Below are 10,263 nucleotides of genomic sequence, written 5' to 3' on the forward strand. Positions count from 1 at the left end.
AAGAATTTTCAGCTAGAAGGGACCTTGTTAATAGCATCTACTACTACATGACTCAGTGCTGTCTCATCTTATAGATGAGGAAACTGAGAGGTAAAGTGATTTCCTCAAATTCACACAGTTCGTTTGGCAGAGTTGAGATCCGAACCAAGATTTTCTTTCCATTCCAAATCCACTACTGTTTCCTGTCTCTAAAAGTAGGTAGTTAATAAATTTTTGTTGCATTGATTTAGTGACTAGGCATTTCAGATTGTGTCCTCTGAACCAAGGGTAGTTAAATATTGTGATAAAGAATGATGACAATCCTTAATAATTTTAAGTTTAGATTTGCATGAATAAGTTTTAAATTTGGCATGGAAGTTTGGATTGACATCTTGCTCTGTTATATCCAATGTCCAGAAATTCTCTTTCCTTTCTCTAACACAAAGCAGATATAGCTTTCTTAGCTAACATCATTCAACACAGGACAATGGAGAGCTCATTCAAATATAAAATCTACCCCATACACGTTCACATGTGTATATGTCCCTCACATGCACACACACATCACTGTGTAGGGTCTACACATTTGACACATTCTTGTTTACATACATATATAAGCATGTAAATCAACCCACCTAATCTCTCTCTATATATACACAAATCTCCTTAAAAACTAAAGCTATAAAAATTACCCTGAGTAGATGCTGCCTTAGCCAGTACACATGAAAAAAAAAGACATAGATCTATTTGTATCAATGAATGTAAAGCTTCCTTTTCAAAAGTAACATGAACCTTAAAGGAGCAAGTTACTAGTCCTTTACAGGAAGGCACTTTCTTTTGGCTCCCCTTGTGTGTAGATGGCCACAAACCCACTACCCCTCCCCCACCTCTGGCTTTGTGAGCAGGAGTTGATGTATCTTCCACCTCCTGGCTGCACACAAGAAGGCAGAGGAACAGTAAAACAATTGCTATGAGGCATAAATGAAATGGTGTTTGCTCAAAAAGGCGAAGGAGAGGGAGAGGCAGATGACAGAAAGGGGTCCATACCACCCTATTTGCTCACAGGAGAGGAAGGAATCTGGCTGGGTAATATATTTAATGACCTTTTGGGGAAGAAACCCACAAGTGTTTTAGAAACCAGAAGAGAACATGGTTTACCATTTGACAAAGGGAATTCCAAGTAAGACCAAAAATTAAAAAAAAAAGAAGAATCAATGGAATTTAATGGTTTGGAGAATAATGAATGGGTCCTGGGCAGTGAATAAAAAGGCCACATGATAGCAAGAGAGTTACAATTAATTCAATTGAGCAAACATGTATTAATTGCCTACTATGTGGCATAGTGGATAGAAATTTCTCCTTGGTATCAGGATGACCTAGTTCAAATCAAATCAAATTTCTCAGTGCTCCATACAGTCCTCTAAGATTACAAATTACAGAAAAGGAGCCAGGCCGCCTTGCTAGAGGGAGATTCCTCACTGGGAGTTCCCTACACCAATGAAATTACAGTCTCACCCTCGAACCCCAAAAAACAATGCAGTGCATAATTCTAAGAGTTGGCTCCCACTGTTACAGTGTGACAAGGCTTCCAGGTGAAAAGCCATCAAAAATGATGGCTCATCAGATGTACAACTTTAAAGCCAAAACTTCAGCTAAAACATGCATTTAACAAGCGTGCCCCCTGTGCACCAAGCATGAAGTAAGGAGCTACGAGGGCTGAAACAACTTGCACACATTTCTCAGTGCATGCAACCAAATTTTATTCATCCAGTTGTGCAAACAATATCCTCTAAGAACAAACCACCAATCTGGTGGTTTGGAGGATCCAATAGACTTCTTTCTTACTAGACTCAACAAGGTTCTCTCTCTGCCCACCTGGAGATCACATCTCCCTCCAGGGTGGTTTTCTGTTTCTGACAACCAACTGGAATCAGCATGTACTTGCTGGAGTCTCAGGTGGGGGACAGGAAGCAGGAGCAAACTACAGTTGCCACATAGGAAGAGACTGATGGCTAGTGTCTCAGGTGTGTTTTTTATACTTTTAGCAGTGGGTTTTCTTAAATTGTTTACCACATAATTTGATATGTAGATTACTTCAAAATTACTGATAAAGTCATTTGTAATATTTTTCATTGGTGGTCTGTCTTATCAGAAAGTCCATATATGTTTAGCTGTTTAAGAATACATACATGATACTTACCACAACAAATCATACAAGTTCTTATCTTATTACTAAAAAAACCGATTTCCTCAAAATAGCTAAATCACAAAAGAGAGGCTTAAAACAAAATGGAGTCAGTTATATTAAGTTGATAAACGATCTCATTAAGGTAATAGAAATCACAACATTATCAGTTATACTAAATTGACAAATTACTTTATTAAGGTTATTACCTTAATTTATTCTTACTACAAGGCCACTACACTATAAATATATATAATATAATGTAATATAATTAATATAATATAATATAATATAATATAATATAATATAATATAATATAATATAATATAATGTAATATAATTAATATAATTAATATAATTAATATAATGTAATATAATGTAATATAATATAATATAATATAATATAATATAATATAATATAATATAATATAATATAATATAATATAATATAATATAATATAATATAATATAATATAATATATAATATATAAATATAAATGTAGCTACCCCCAACTCATACTCCCAGGATGGCTAACTTTAGGTTCCCAAAACAAAAAGCTCAGAACTGTGGCATTTATTTACTGGAGTTCCACAGTGAGAGAATCTGCATTACAGCATCTCCCCTAGGACACAGTCTCCCACCAACCTACACCTTATCAGTGCAGAGAGTTAGTAAGTATATCATGAATAAGAGGACCCCCTTTCTTTCTTTCTTTCTTTCTTTTTTTTTTTTTTGGCTAGGCAATGGGGTTAAGTGACTTGCCCAGGGTCACACAGCTAGTAAGTGTTATGTGTCTGAGGTCACATTCAAACTCAGGTCCTCCTGAATCCAGGGCCAGTGCTCTATCCACTGCGCCACCTAGCTGCCCCCAGGACCCCCTTTCCCCTATGGTGAATACATTTAGATGGAGAAAATGACACCTCTCTTCCCCACACTCACCCCTACCCTGATGTCTTCTCATTATGTCTTTACACAGCTCCTTGCCCAACAGCCTTGTGGTTCTGCTGCCTGGTTTCCATGCTTGGCCATAGTCTCCACCATATCCTTCAGCTTCTGGTTCAATAGCAGTGCTTGGCCACAGGGTTCTTTCGGAGAGAGTCAGAATCTTAATCCTAGGAATAACAGAAAGCCTCCCCCTGTTCCATCTGCTCAGTATCTGCAGCCTTCTCTTTCCTAGTCCCAGCTCTGTCTCCTTTCCAATCCCCATCCAGGATTAATTCTTCCATTTTAAAATTTCCCCTGAGGCTATCTGCACCCAGGGCAAATCCATTGTCTATCAGACTTCAGCTGTGACCCTTTCATATGTAAATAGACTATTCAAAGTCTCAAGCCTTTACACAAAGTAATTTGGGGATGAGGAGGACACTAAGCTCCGGAGATCCAGATAGGTCTAGTGCATGAAGTGGTGGTACTTGAGCTAAGCCTCAGAAAAAAAAAAGATAAAGTGATGAGAGAATGCATTCTAGGCAGTGGGGACAGAAGACCTGGGGACAGAAGATAGAATGGCATGGGCAGGAAACATCAGAAAGTGAGGTTGTTTTTTGGAATGCAGTATGATTGAAAGGAAGGAAGTCATGTGTAATAAGCCTAGAACGTAGGCTTGCAGTCACCGCTGCTATATGTTCTCTTTGATGAGTTCTCTGTCTAACGTTGCAGAGGAGCACAGGTTCTGATGGTGAATCCACACACTAACCCCAATGGGAACACAGACATATCACAGAAGGCCCATGACTGCCTTCCCTGGAAGGTTAGTAGCTAGGACCACACAGTGCAAACACTGAAGGAGACTGGGAGGAAAACTGCAAGCTTTTGGAGGTACTGCCTAGCCCAGGGGTGGGGAACCTGTGGCCTTGAGGCCAAATGTGGCCCTCTAGATCCTCAAGTGCGGCCATCTGGATGCAAAGGGCTGCACTTGAGAACCTAGAGGAGGCTGCAGGTTCCCCACCCCTGGCCTAGCCATTTACTTTAGACAGAGGAGTCTCACAATTGTGCCATACCTCTCAATACAGTACAAACCTAGCTTACATTTTTCTTTTTCCCCAGGTTCAGGTGGAGTCTTAACAGCTTATCTATATGAGTAACCCTAGCTGTCTTTCTCTACTCAATCACCAATTTCTGTGTATTTCTCTAGTTGCCCAGAGGCAGCATCTATTAAGCAATTCATTTTTCTGACTCCTTGCTTGAATGGAGGCTAGTTGACCTGAGGTGAGAGGCAGCATGGTACAGTAGATTGTGCTCCAGACTTGGAGTCAGTAAGATTTGAGTTCAAATCCTGCCTCAGACATTTACCGGCTATATGATTGGGCAAATCACTAAATTTCTCTTAGCTTCAGTTTCCTTATCAGGAAGAAAGTGGGTTTGGAAGGGCAACTAGGTGGTGCTGTGGATAGAGCACCAGGCAAATCTAGCCTCAGGCATTTCCTAGCTGTGTCATTTAAGTGCTTAAATGCTTAAGTGACTCAGCCCATCCAGTGGCTGGAAGTAGAGAAACACTGAAACTGGTTGAAGAGAATATCTAGGGCACTAATAGATAGATCTGTTCAACAGTAATGCCATGTTCTGAGAAGAACCCAGAAGTTGAGCTACTTGTCCAGCCCGGCTTGGCAGCCGCTGCAAACTACCCTAGCCCAGTCCAATAGCATTAGAGCCTTGAAATGGAGCTATCACTTAAACTGGTCAAGTTACTTGAACTTGTTTGCGTTAGTTTCCTCAACTGTAAAATGAGCTGGAGAAGAAAATGGAAAATCACTCCAGTATCTCTGCCAAGAAAACCCCAAATTGGGTCAAGAAGAGTCAGACACAACTTAAAATAACTGAACAACAGCAAAGTGAGGTTGGACTTTACAGTCACTTCCAGGTCTAAATCTATGCTCCTCTGATCCTGTGGGTAGAAGCCCTGAAGCTGGTTGGTCAAGGAATATGCAGTTTGCTGGCAGATGTTAATTTTGGTTCAAAAGTGCTGCTGTGGTGTAAATGAATTTATTAAGTACTTAACTATATGCTAGGCACTATGCTATATGTTGGGGATAGAGAATTTAATGAGAATCTTTGAGGTCACTTGCCCAACTCATATACATTAGCAGGTAGAATCTCTGAAGGAATGGCTGCTACTACTTACAATGTCCTAGAGATAACACTTTGAGATCTTATCATTCCTAAATGCTAGCTCACAAGCCCCCATCCATGTGCTTCCCCTAACAATCAGCCAATAGGTTCAGTTAATTCTTTATCAAAGGCATTTACTCAAATGGTATAGCAAGAAAATCAGTTATAAAACATTTTACCCAATACCAGGAACATATTCTTCCACAAAAACTCCAAGAGTTTGAGGGGGGACGGGGAAGAGAGGGCATGAACTTAAAGAATGATAGTAGTAAAGCACACTTATACAGGACACATGTGTCCAAGGTAACTCACACCTCCAGAATTGCAAGGCCTCTATGTCCTTTTTATAGGTATGGTGTCAAAGATGGTTACTTACTGGCTGTGATGGCTCCATTTCAAGGCTCTAATGCTATTGCACTGGGCTAGGGTAGTTTGCAGCTTCTGCCAAGCCAGGTTGGGCAAGTTGATCGACTTCTGGGTTCTTCTCAGAATATGACATTACTGTTGAACAGATCTATCAATTGGTGCCCTAGGTACACTCTTCAATGGCCAGTTGCAGTGTTTCCCTACTTCTGGCCACTGGATGGGCTGAGTGGTACTAAGCTCACTTCATCTGCATTGTTACAAGCATTCTTTTGGTTAGGGCAGCAATACTTTGTTTAATATAAATAGAAACATCTTTTCTTTGACTCCCTCAGAGTCTCAGCTCTGACTTGTTTTATGTTTATTCTTTCCTGACCTTAGGTGAATGAGTATTAACCCCAAGATGGATATAAACAGGCTTGAAGGCCAACATATGAATTCAAGAGGCTCAGAAGTACTGAATCCTTTGGATGGAGATGACTGGTGGCAGCAGGAAGAATACTTGACAATTACTCCCACCTTTCTTGGAGAAGATGATCCCCAGTAGACAGATAGATAGATAGGTAGGAAGAGCATTTATTAAGTACTTGCTATGTGCCAGGCACTGTAGTAAGTGCCATATATCTTTTAAAAATGAGAAAAAGAGATAGTCTCTGCACCCAAGGAGCTTAAATTCTAATGTAAGAAGATAGTACATAAAGGGCAACTGGAAAAGCAGTGAGGAAGAGTAACTAAGAGGGGGCAAGGTGGTGATAAAGAGGAGGAGAAGAAATCTGGAGGGTGAGTCAAAGTGTGAGGTTCCTTCCTGAGACACTGGTCCCAGTGAGGGAGTCATCATTCAGGAGAATGAGGCCTTAGGGTGCAGTTTTCTCCATGGTAGGAAGGTACCTAGCAAGGAGGAAGAAAAGTTTGGAGAGTGTGCAGAAAGAAGAACCCAAATCCCTGCTTGTTTGCCAGAAGCCATGGATTTTGTGGGCAGAGTTGAGGTCAAATGTTAATAGTGCCTGTTCAGTACTCTTGAAATCTGCTTTATCTTCTGTTAAGATTTAATTATCAAATTACTGGATGGATAAAACATTTATTAAGAACCTACTCACGTAGCAGGCACTGTGCTACAGTAGAGCTGCAAATGGAGATATAAATATAAGCAAAAAAAAAAAAGTAGTCCCTACTGTTAGGTTTACATGGGACGGGGGGTGGTGTTAGTCTTCCTGTCATCATGCCCTGTCTTTTTTGTGTTTTGAAATTTTCCTTTTGTGTGTAGGAAATAAATACCTGTTCCATACCTGTTTTACACTTTAAATTAAGTACATTTTTAATTCCTCTTTTAGGGAGAACTAGTCATTAGCCAAAACATAGTCTTTAAGTAATTTGTTTCTAGGGTGCCTAAGGTTGGAGATTAAAGAGCAGAATGTGAGAAAAAGGAGTTAAACCCATTTCATTAGAAGCAAGACTCCTACAGGACTGAACCTGGTCCAGACTGTGTACCTAGGTCCAGAAACCTTTAGTGGAGAGGAGGGGTATACCAGTGCCCAACAGTGGTGCTTATTTATTGTTAGACAAAGGTAAAATAGCAAAAGCCAACAAAAGTAGACACCAAGCCTGGTCAGGGTCAGATGGCCAGGGAACAGTAAGACAAGTGCATACCAAGGCTGGAAGCAGCAGCAGGAAACCCTTCAATGGGAGCAGATGGAATCTCAAAACACTGCCTTTTAAGGGACAGCTGACCTTCTGGACATTCTCCCTCTGGGATAATCAATCTGTCCCAACCTTAAATGGGTTCATGCTCACAAGGGGCTGAAAGTTCTATTAGCAAACCTTGTCCCCAGCTTTTTCTAGTTCGTTCATACCTTGTTGACCAATTCAGAGTGATTTTTGTGGAGAATCAGACCAAGGCCCTGACAATGATGTCTTCTGCACAAAAAATCATCGCAGCCATGGTGAGAAAACATGATGCTTACTGCAGTCAATAAAGATGGCTGGCATATTTAAAAGAAGCAATATTTCCCTGAATTAGCATCAATTTTCTTACTTATAAATTGAGGTGGTTGAATTAGATGACTTCTAAAATCGCTGATGCTTCTTAACTGTTATAATTTTTTGTATCTGAATGCAGCCTCTCAGACATAGAGAGGCCCTCCAGAGAAACAAGAAATGTGCATGGAGATGTGGGAGTGAAGGGCTGGGGGAGGCGCTTTGGGAACGTTAAATTCACCATAGTATTGGAGTCAGAAAGAAGGGCTCCAGGAGGTAAAGGGAGTGATGGAGATTTGATAGACTGGTAGAAATAGAGCAAAGCATGAAGGCAGATGTAGGGGTTGAGCCACTACTCCTGGAGATAACTGGTGATTCCCCTCCCTCTCCTTCCTCCAGTCAGGTGGAGCCTGCCTGGGATTGAAGAACAAGGCAGGTCTGCTTATTGCTGGCTTTTCTCTTGTGAGAGGACTGATTCCGATGGGAGTATTTTATGCTCTTCCTCCACTTTCCACGGGTGCACTAGGGTTAGCTCCAACCAAGCAGATTATTAAATTCTCGATGTGAGCATTTATACCTCAGCAATCAGAATTGGAAATGCTAAAAATCAAGCTTGATTTATCATTTTGTTAATTGTCTCCAGACTTAAGAAAGCGACAGAGAAATTATTAATAATACAGATTAAACTTACCGTGGGTACATTTTTTGGAGGGAGAGGTGGTTGTTAAACATTTACCAATACACCCCTGTAAATCACACACAGAGACGACACGTGTTAAATCCAAAGTTTTTCCTGTTCTTCAAAGTTGTTTATAATTGCTGTTTTAATTAATAAGTGAGTACTAAAGCTGTCTTACAGGATCAGTCCTAACTGTTTCTGATCTGCATGCCTCATTGTTGTGAAGGGGAAACCAGTAAGAAGGGCCTGTGGTAGCAAAGTACATAGCCAAAAGAAAGGGACAAAAGTCCAGATTCTGTTTAAATTGTCAGACATGGGAATTCTTTTCTCTACTGGGAATGTTCAAGCAAAATAAAAGAGAATCTTATGGATTATTATATTTTGTAAACTTTCCGAAGCAGAGCAAAAACTAAATGAAGATTTCTCCTTGACAAAAGTCTACGTTATGAGTAAGCAGATTTAAGAATTAGAAAGGAAGCTGAAGATGAATCTTTCAGAGGCAGTATCTCGGGCAAATTCATTACTCCCATCATTTCTAATAGGAGATCTTCTCCTGAGTGTGGGGCAGAGTGGAGATGTTGATTAAGGGAAAGTCTGCCTGGCAGGGCTTAAGAGAGGAGTTTGGAAAGAGTAGCTGTGCCTGTACGTAGGTGGGGACCAGGCAAGAAGGCTAGCTTTTCTGTTAAATGAACCACCTCCTACCACACATACATGCTATTCTATATATGAATTCAGATGTCTGATCTGGCACTCCAAGCTCTAGGCTTACATAGACTTGGCCCAATCTCATAACTCTTGTATATTCTTTTCACAATAATATAATGGTGCTTATGTTGGTTTAGTTGGACAGCGGGGTCCAATATGGCTATTAAACAGGACATAGATTATAATTTTGTTATTTTTATTAATTATGCAGTTTTGTGAAGACAATATCAACAACAATAACAATAAAACTGACCATTTGATGGTCCTAGCTGATGTCTCCATTTTGCATGGAGGTGACTTTGTGCTCTTAAAGGCTATATAAGAAATACAAGCTCTTGCAGTTTTTACTATTCTTGAGAGGTTTAAATATGGTCCCAGAGGAAGACTGTCTGTTATTGATGGATCAATCTAATTAAGTATGAAGAGGTTCATCATTAGTAAGTGATGAGTTCCTTGGTCATTGAAACCCAAAAAATCAATCAACAAAAATTTATTGCTGTGTACCTAACATTCAAAATCCCAGTAGAAACATGAAAGACTCTGCTTTCAAGAACCTTTTCTTTCAGTATGATAAATAAAATATAAACATATAAGTATATACAAAATAAATACAGGGAAATTTTGTGAGGGCACTAGCAGTTGAAAGGATCAGAAAAAACATCATGTTGAAGAAGTAGAAAAGGTAGTCTAAGAGCTGGAGGTGAAAAGATAGTGTATTCCAGGCATGAGGGACAACTCATGGAAAAGCATAGAGATTGGACATGAAATGTTGTATGCGAGGAACAGAATGGAGTAGGCCAATATGTATAGAACATAGAGTTCATGAAAGGGAAAAATTATAAATAATGTGCCAAATAGTCCCCTTTTATTTTTGTAGTGACAGTAACAGTGATGGAAAACTATATAGAAGGTACTAAGAATTGTATAGTTTTAGGCATCCTTAAATCACTCATTGAATTAATAATATTTTAAATGTAAAATCATTGTCCAACAACTAATCAGCTAACATACTACTAGAAAAATTAACCTACATCAACATTGTCATTTAGCTATAAAGGAAATCAGGAGATATAAGTAAGTTGCTTCTAACCTGGAGAATGGCACGGGTTCTTTATGGAGAGACAAATAATGGAATTATGGAGTTCGTTTTATTGTGTACCAGAGGCAATAAGAAACGCCATTTCACTGGACATTTGATTATCTCGTGTTCATGAGCAACTTGATAAGCATATGCAAAAATAACCTTATGAAAATAAATGCAGCTTAAATGCA

At 39.5% G+C, this 10,263-nt stretch overlaps 1 long non-coding RNA gene across 2 annotated transcripts in view; it reads left to right on the forward strand.

Annotated features, from left to right (window-relative positions):
* LOC144457140 (uncharacterized) overlaps nucleotides 1–6,924 on the forward strand; it is a 96,657-nt gene extending 89,733 nt beyond the window's left edge. For both annotated transcript variants that reach the window (XR_013486499.1, XR_013486498.1), the window contains exon 3: nucleotides 6,015–6,924. This is a non-coding gene — a long non-coding RNA (uncharacterized LOC144457140). The remainder of the gene's footprint in view (nucleotides 1–6,014) is intronic.
* The last annotated feature ends 3,339 nt before the right edge of the window (nucleotides 6,925–10,263 follow it).

This window comes from Phascolarctos cinereus, unplaced genomic scaffold, assembly GCF_003287225.1.
Source record: "Phascolarctos cinereus isolate Bilbo 61053 unplaced genomic scaffold, phaCin_HiC Scaffold_1;HRSCAF=81, whole genome shotgun sequence".
NCBI classification, from domain to species: Eukaryota; Metazoa; Chordata; class Mammalia; order Diprotodontia; family Phascolarctidae; genus Phascolarctos; species Phascolarctos cinereus.